Here is an 8,214-nt window from a genome sequence, read left to right on the forward strand (position 1 = left end):
TGCGTGGAGTGTGAGTTCCCAACGCAGGGAACCGAGCACAGCCATAATCTTTTACAAGCATGGTACATCATAATCTCTAAACTTGTAGGACGTGTCATCTACGTCCTGAACTCTTAAGTTGCATTTTTGGAGACCTCTAAAGTTGTACGGATGTGCCCTATTGCGTTGCTCTTCTGTCACCCTACATCCTAATCCTCTGGATTGATTGGGTTACGACTTGCGAGGACGGTGTATGTTGCAAACTTTGATAGTTATAAGAGATTAATGAACAAAAGTGCAATGCATTTCATTCGTTAATCACAGACCTGCCATTTTTGCTGATGTGGCACAGAGCATAAATAAAATGAGCCTCGACAGATTAGGATTTCTAACAACTCACTCAATGGCCTTAGGTCTTAGGTGGTGTTTGGATCAGGGACTTAACTTTAGTATCTGTATTTAGACACTAATTTAGAGTATTTAATATAGACTACTTACAAAACTAATTATATAAATGAAACCTAATTTGCGAGACAAATTTTTTAAGCCTAATTAATCCATAATTAGAGAATGTTTACTGTGGCATCACATAGACTAATCATGGATTAATTAGGCTCAAAAGATTCGTCTCGTGAATTAGTCCAAGATTATGGATGAGTTTTATTAATAGTCTACATTTAATATTTATAATTAGTGTCCAAACATCCGATGTGATAGGGACTTAAAACTATCTAAACAGGGTCTAGAGACCTATCTGACACAGCTATGCCAGTGTAAAGGTGCTAATGTGAGCGCCCGTAGTTGCATTTTACTATTCAAAACAAAGTCAAAGCAGGATAGTTTGGGACCCTTGCTACTTACCAAGTCTTTTTTCCCCTCTATATCATGGGAAAGCATGGATAATCCCATCGCAACAATCGTCTTAGCACTTTAGGTACAGAATATCGCTTTGACTGCTATTTTAGTATTTAAATTTCATTTTAGCTCCTTCAAAGATTTGAGTAGGTGCTGATGGTTTTTTAACTCCACTGTTGTTGTTATGTATGGTAAGAGATAGTTTAGAAAGTTATTTAGTCGGTTAGTATTGGGACAGTTTGAGAGTCCTAGTTGGTTGGCACATCTTATTATATGAAAGGTAGCCTAGTCTTTGCTTAGGGAATCAAATAGTATTCCAGAAAGGGTTTTGCCCAAATCGCTTAGAAATACACCTGTTGACAGGTCAAACAACATGAGGGTGACCTGCCAGAATTGGTAGGATCATAAACTTTGTTGTACAAGAGAAGCTCATTTAATTTAGATATCTTGGCATGTGGCTGTCTAGGAAATTATTAGCTTTAGACATTTCTTATTTTTCCTGTGGAGAGTTATTATATAATTATAAGTTTTGCAGGGTTCTATTATTGAAATGACTGGCCCTAAGAGAGGCATTGGTATGGTTGCTGATGTTATATTTGAGTTTGACATGAGAATCAAGAATGGGGAGAAAGAAGAAGATGATCTACAGCTGATTGATGAAATAATAGAGATCGACGACAACGTGGTAACGATGATAGGGACACCGAGGACATTTCGACTTAGTGGCGATTGTGGCCCTGTTGACATGTCTATGGCAATTTTTGATAATGCTGTGGAAGCAACAGTAGAAGTTGCCATATCGGAACTTCATTATGGTTTTGATTTATCCATAAGCTATGTCCTTTCTGAGCTGGAAGAAAATAGAGAATTTCAGCTTTTCCGTGGTGCTATTGGTGAGTCGTGTGGCTTAAGAAGGTTTGTCATAGCTGTCAACTTGGACACTTTAATGCATTTGAAGTTCAAGGTACATAAAGAAGGCTCCAATTTTGTTGCTCCTTTGAATCTAAGTTGCACGGATGCGCCAGTCAAGAAATAAAGCTCGAGGAAGCCTCTATCCTAGTGAAGGTGACTTGGTCGCCTTTAATTGCATAATTCATAAACCCTGTAACTGGATGGATAAGCAGAGGCTTTTGCTTCTGTTTGAGCAGAATAATTTGTGGCCATTAGATTGCGAAATGAGGCCATAACAATAAAAATGAGCTACACTAATAAAAATGTACCTTCAGAGCTAACTCTACCACTTTCGCCACTGCATGAAGGCTGACTTTCTTGTCATGTATTAAGATCAATCGGTCATCTAGTTCCTGTAACAGATAAAATAAATTACAACCAACATAATTTGACGTCAAATATTTCATGAAACTTGGATCAAAATATTCCATTAGATGTGCAGAGAAGACATCAAAACAAAACATGTATTCCATCATAGCAAGTCATATGCAAGGAATGGGTATTCCTCGTGGAGTACAGACAATGCAAAAATCAACACTTCTTTTAGATAATGGATATCATTCCAGCCTGTACAGTCCAGTTTTCCACAAGAGTCAAGAGTGTACACAGCCAAACGCAAAAATCTACAAAGCTGAATGATTAGAGAACCCAAAGTATGGTTAGAACACGGGTCGTATGGACCAAAAAGGCAAGTTCCTCAATCTGTAAAATTAAAGGAAAGAAACTACATGTAACAGCAATATGACATAACTCTCATATAGAGGTTTCAATTAATAGCTATGACAGATTTAAGTTTCAGCCAACTCTTTTTAAGATGAAAAAAAAGTCAATACTATATAATTGATGGAATAACAGTGCTGCAAAAATGCCGAGTTGTCTAGACATGAAGCCACACGACTCTAGACTGAAGGGATTCATGTGGCTTCATGTTTGAGGGATTCATGTAAAACTAAACTAGCATAGAATGAACCTGCTCAGCTCTCTCTCTCTTCAATGGCCTTCTTAATTATCTCCAGCTCCATCAAGGATCACTATGTCATCCTTAGATACAGCTCTCTTGTTGGCTCAGCTGTTGGGCGATCTCGCTCCTGGGCAGAGATGCTAAAGCAGTGGAGCTCAGGGTGGACAGCAAGTCCGCTTTGGCCTTGGCGAAGAATCTCATCTTCCATGAGCGCAGCAAGCACATCCACATCAAGTATCATTTCATTCGGAGCTGCTTGGACGAGGGGAGCATCAAGGCCAGCTACATCAACACCAAGGATCGGCTCACCGACCTTCTCACCAAGTCTCTTGGGCGGGTCAAGTTCCAGGAACTTTGCGCCAGGATTGGAATGGTTCAAATTCCCCAGAAGGCGCCACACAAGACTTAGGGGGAGAATAACAGATTAAGGGTGTGTTTAGATTCCAAAAAATTTTGGCCAAAAATATCAAATCAAATGTTTAGACACATGCATAGAGCATTAAATGTGAACGAAAAAAAACCAATTGCACAGTTTGCATGTAAATTGCGAGACGAATCTTTTGAGCCTAATTGCGCCATGATTTGACAATATGATGCTACAGTAAACATTTGCTAATGACAGATTAATTAGGCTTAATAAATTCGTCTCGCAGTTTACAGGCGGAATCTATAACTTGTTTTGTTATTAGTCTACATTTAATACTTCAAATGTGTGTCCGTATACATCAAAAGAATTTTAGATGGGGAACTAAACACGGCCTAAGGCCTTGTTTAGATTCTAACTTTTTTATTCAAACTTCCAACTTTTCCGTCACATCGAACTTTCCTACACACATAAACTTTCAACTTTTTCGTCACATCGTTCCAATTTCTTCAAACTTCCAATTTTGACGTGGAACTAAACACAGCCTAAGTCTTGTGTGTTTAGCATCTATTTTGGTATTTGCATAGCTACCTTTGGATGTAAGCAATCTCTTCTCATATGTATCTATGCTAGAGATGGCAACGGGGAATTCCCCGTCGGAGGTTACACCACCAGACCCGCCTCCGCGGAGGAGAATTTTTCCCATCACCATCACCGTGAAATGTAACGGGGCAACATCTTTCACCATCACCGCCTCCGTGCGGGTAATTTCTCCCCGTGGAGCCTCCATCCCCGCGAGTGTGAAGACGAGGCCATGGCGGCGTCTAGCGGCTGGTCATCGTTTTCCCCTTTCTTGCTGGTGGATGGACGGAGGGTGGAGGACGGCGCTTGGACCTGGTGCGGGCGTGCGGCGGCGTCGGGGCGTGGCGGAGCAGCGAGCCAGTGGCCCTACACGGGCACGCCGGGACCTTGCGGCGCGGGCGCGCCGCGACCTGCCGGCGCGGGTGTGGCGAGCCGGCAGCCCTGCGCGGGCAAGCCTGGACCTGGCGGCGCGGCGAGCCGGCGACCTGGCGCGGACGCGCTGGGACCTGCCGGCGCGGGTGTGGAGAGCCGGCGGCCCTGCGCGGGCGCGCGGCGAGCCGACGACCTAGCGGCGCGGGTGCCGAGCGGCAGGCGCGCGGCGGGCCTGCCTACGAGATCGGGAGTCGGCGCCGACGTGGGGACTAGGGAAGGAACACAGAAGGGAGAAGGATTGGAATGGCTAGGGTTTTGCAGATGCTTTATATATTCTTGGTGTTGGGCCTGGTTTCTATGGGCCAGATGGGCCAAATATGCATGGTAAAACTACACATACACTATTATGTCGGGCCTCCACGGAGAGCGGGGACGGGGGACGGTGAACCAGACCCGCCCCTGCCAGACCCGATGGAGGGTGTTTTTACTCCGTTTAATCCTCCGTGGAGACAAATTTTATACCACCCCCGCCTCCTAATGGGAGGATTCACCGCGGGGAATCGGAGGACGGGGAACCATTGCCATCTCTAATCTATGCCTTATGGTGTAAGCTACTAGCCCATACACACACACACACCCCAACAGCCATGTTGAAGTTTGATGCTAATGGAAATGAAAAACTAGTCCCAAAACCTTTGTTCTTGTGCTAACAATCTCCCCAAACCCAGGAGCTTTGACTGCACAAACCTGCATTTTCACACAATGAGACCAGATAATATATTAATAATGGGGGTCACAAAGAAAAAGGAGGGATAGCACCAACCTTAATGCCTGCACAAAGCTTGTTAATAATCAGAGTACCCAATGCCTCACTTTCTAAATCCTCTGCAACAATAAGCAGAGGCCTTTGCTTCTGTTTTAGCAGAAATTATGGGCCATCAGACTGCAGATAGAATATTAAATTGCAAAATAAGGTCATAACAACAAAAATCAGCTTTACTAATAAAAAAATACCTTCAGAGCTAACTCCAACACTTTCGCCACAGCATGAAGGTTGGACACTTCATGTATCAAGATCAGTGGGTCATCTAGTTCCTGTAACATATGAAATATATTACAACCAAGATAATTTGTGTTAAAGAAGTCTATTAACATCAGCAGAAATACTTACACATTTCTGGTTCTTTTGGTTGGTAATGAAGTAAGGAGAGAGAGCCTCTGTCAAGTTTCATGCCTTCTACAACTTCAAGCTCATTGTAGAGGGTCTTACCATCCTATCAAATATTTCATGAATCTTAGATCAAAATATCATGGCATCCATACATAGGTTGATCGAGCTTGCTAAAAGACTTGGCTATGTTCGCTGCTGGCGAGTCTCCGCACGAAAAATGGAGCGGTTCATTAGCACGTGATTAATTTAGTATTAGCTATTTTTTAAAAAAATAGATCAATATGATTTTTTAAACAACTGTCGTATAGAAACTTTTTGCAAAAAACGCACCATTTAGCAGTTTGAAAAGCATACGCGCGAAAAGAGAGGGGTGAGTTGGGAAAGGGGGATTCCGAACACAACCTAGGGCTGTGTTCTTCCCTCCATTTTCCCAACCCACCTCTATCGTTTTCCGCGCGCACGCTTTTCAAACTGCTAAACGGTGTGATTTATGTAAAAACTTTCTATATGAAAGTTGTTTAAAAAAATTATATTAATCTATTTTTTAAAAAATTAGTTAATACTTAATTAATCATGCAATAAAATAAACTTTGTTTTGCGTGCCGGAGAGGAGGGTTCCTAACCCCCTCCTCCGAACACAGTGTATTCCATGATGCCTAGAGGAGACAACAAAATAAAGCAAGTATTCCATCCAGTGGCGGAGCTAGAGCAACATTGAGGGGGGTGCACCATTGTACCATAAGTTTAACCTTATATATGTGGTGCTACAATGAAGTAATTAATTTTAAGCATCAATAATGCAATAAAAGACTCACTGTATTCCGGCCAAAATAATTCAATAAACAAAAGTCCGGCCAAAATAATTCAATAAACAAAAGTAGGTAAAAAAATTGTAGCGATAAAAAAGAGTTCTTACCAAAATAGAGAACGTAATGTCAATATTGATTATTAGAGTGTAATTAAAAGAAAAGGTAAAGACTAAAATCATAAGGGCATTCTGTTTATTTGATTTGATTTTGAAGTGATTAATTAAGAAAAGTTGGAAGAGGCAAGCGCCGGGCTCTATGCATTGGCTATTGTTGATTTATGGTGTGCATGCATTAGCAAGTAGTAGTAGTATCATTCTATAGCACAGGGCTGCAAATATGCAGTCTCTTTTTGCCTTCTTGCTTTGTCTGCTTAATTGAACTGAGGGGGTGCACAACTGACAAACATAGGATGACTATAGATAATAGATAAAATGATCTTTGGAACCGGGTGCCTGGGAACCCCCTCCCTCACTTTAGCTCGGCCCCTGATTCCATCACAGCTAGTCATGCAAGAAACTAGCCTCAAGAAGGAATAGGAATTCCTCATGGTATATAGACAACACAAATATAACATGAGTGAACGACAAAAGAAACAGGGGCTGTATGAATCAAAAAAAGACAAGTTCTTCGATATATAAAACTAAAAGGAAAAAAAACATGTGTAATAGCAATATGGCATAACACTCAGTATAGAAGAGTTAATTCATAGGTATGACAGATTTAAACTTCAGCCAGTTCTTTTTCAGATGAAAATAGGTGGTCAATATAATAAAATTGACGGGATAATAGTGCTGCAAAAATGCCAAGTTGTCCAGAGCGTTTGACTCACCATCTCTAGCAGTGGCGCGGAGACCGGCGGGAGGGTGTGGCGCGCGGCGGCCGGTGGGAGAGGATCGGCGGCACACGCCCGGCCGGTGGGTGGGAGGAAGAGGAGCGGCGGCGCGCGCCGTGCCGGTGGAGAGGGCGGCCGACGGAGCGCCGCGAGGGATGAGGCGAGCTCGTCAGGGCAGCCAACGGGAGAGGAGTAGCGGCGCGCGGGGGCCGGCGGGAGAGGAGGCAGCGCGCGCGCCGGCCGACGGGAGGTGGGCAGCGGGCGGCGACCTCGCACGTCACCACCGCACACCATCTCCGAGCCGTCGCCTTGCTCCCGCCGTCTTCACCGCCGTCGCTCTGCTCCCTCCCTCGCCGACTACCCCTACGACACCGTGCCCAACAAGGTTGAGCACCTCTTCTTCGCCCAGCTCTACCGCGACCAAAAGCAGCGGGAGACGCGCATGTCGATGTCCAGGGCAGAGCGCGCACACGAGCTGTACGTGGACTACCTCAAGCCCATCATCACTGACGTGTCCAGGCTATGGGAGTTGCTGGAGTGGATACCGACGCCGGAGATTGAGCGCCTCTGCGACGGCGTGCGGCTGGTGAAGAGAGGGGAAAGGAAAGAAGAAAGGAGTGAGGATGAGGAAAAAGAGAGAGGGGAGAGGGAAGAAGGGAGATGAGGCTGACACATGGGGTTCACGTGGGCCTCACCATTTTGAATTATTTTTTGTGTGTAACTGATATGTGGGGCCACGTTTTTATTATTTTTGGGATCGGATTGCCATGTAAGAGCATGCCCAACAGTCACCCAATATTTGATTCCCAAAAAATCTGAATTAGGAATTCCAAAATAAGAATTGGGCCCAACAATCACCCCCTCCTCCAAGAGAGGCCCAAAAATTAATTCCCTATCATTTGTTAGTTTGCCACATAAGCAAGGTGGGCCTAGTTCGGTACCGATCGATCGTCTCCCTCCCCGCACCAGCGCCGAGACTTCTCCCTCCCCGCACCTTCTCCCTCCCACACCAGCGCCGCCATCTGTGTAAATCGCATCATCACCAGCCAACCAGTGTCCTGAGTGCTGCGGTTTCTACAAAAACGGAATACCAAGGATATGCCATAGCTATTCGTGTCATCAAGGAGGTAATCCCTAGCAAATCCTATTGATCTCTTGTGCCCTAGTCAATATCTGTCTCTATTTGGTTATGTGGATATCTATTGTTGGAAAATATTAAGTTTGATCTAATAATTAATTTTATAGATTGATTATTGTTGTATTCCTGCCATCGGTTCTCTCCATTGCACTTCATCCCTGTGGTAAACGCTCCAACCCTGTGGCAATAAAAAAGAGAAG

The 8,214-nt window shown here is 44.0% G+C and overlaps 1 long non-coding RNA gene across 2 annotated transcripts; it reads right to left on the reverse strand.

The window, feature by feature from the left end:
• Window positions 1-1,757: 1,757 nt before the first annotated feature.
• Window positions 1,758-5,295, reverse strand: LOC4351822 (uncharacterized). 2 transcript variants are annotated; one of them, XR_003239905.2, is made up of 6 exons: window positions 5,236-5,295; window positions 5,079-5,159; window positions 4,888-5,007; window positions 4,758-4,811; window positions 2,055-2,138; window positions 1,758-1,970 (listed from the first exon to the last, which is right to left on the reverse strand). It is a non-coding gene; the product is annotated as an uncharacterized lncRNA (long non-coding RNA). The 2 variants fall into 2 exon arrangements; XR_010738702.1 differs by lacking the exon at window positions 4,758-4,811.
• Window positions 5,296-8,214: the final 2,919 nt, after the last annotated feature.

The sequence above is a fragment of the Oryza sativa genome, chromosome 12 (genome assembly GCF_034140825.1).
Source record: "Oryza sativa Japonica Group chromosome 12, ASM3414082v1".
Taxonomy (NCBI): Eukaryota; Viridiplantae; Streptophyta; class Magnoliopsida; order Poales; family Poaceae; genus Oryza; species Oryza sativa.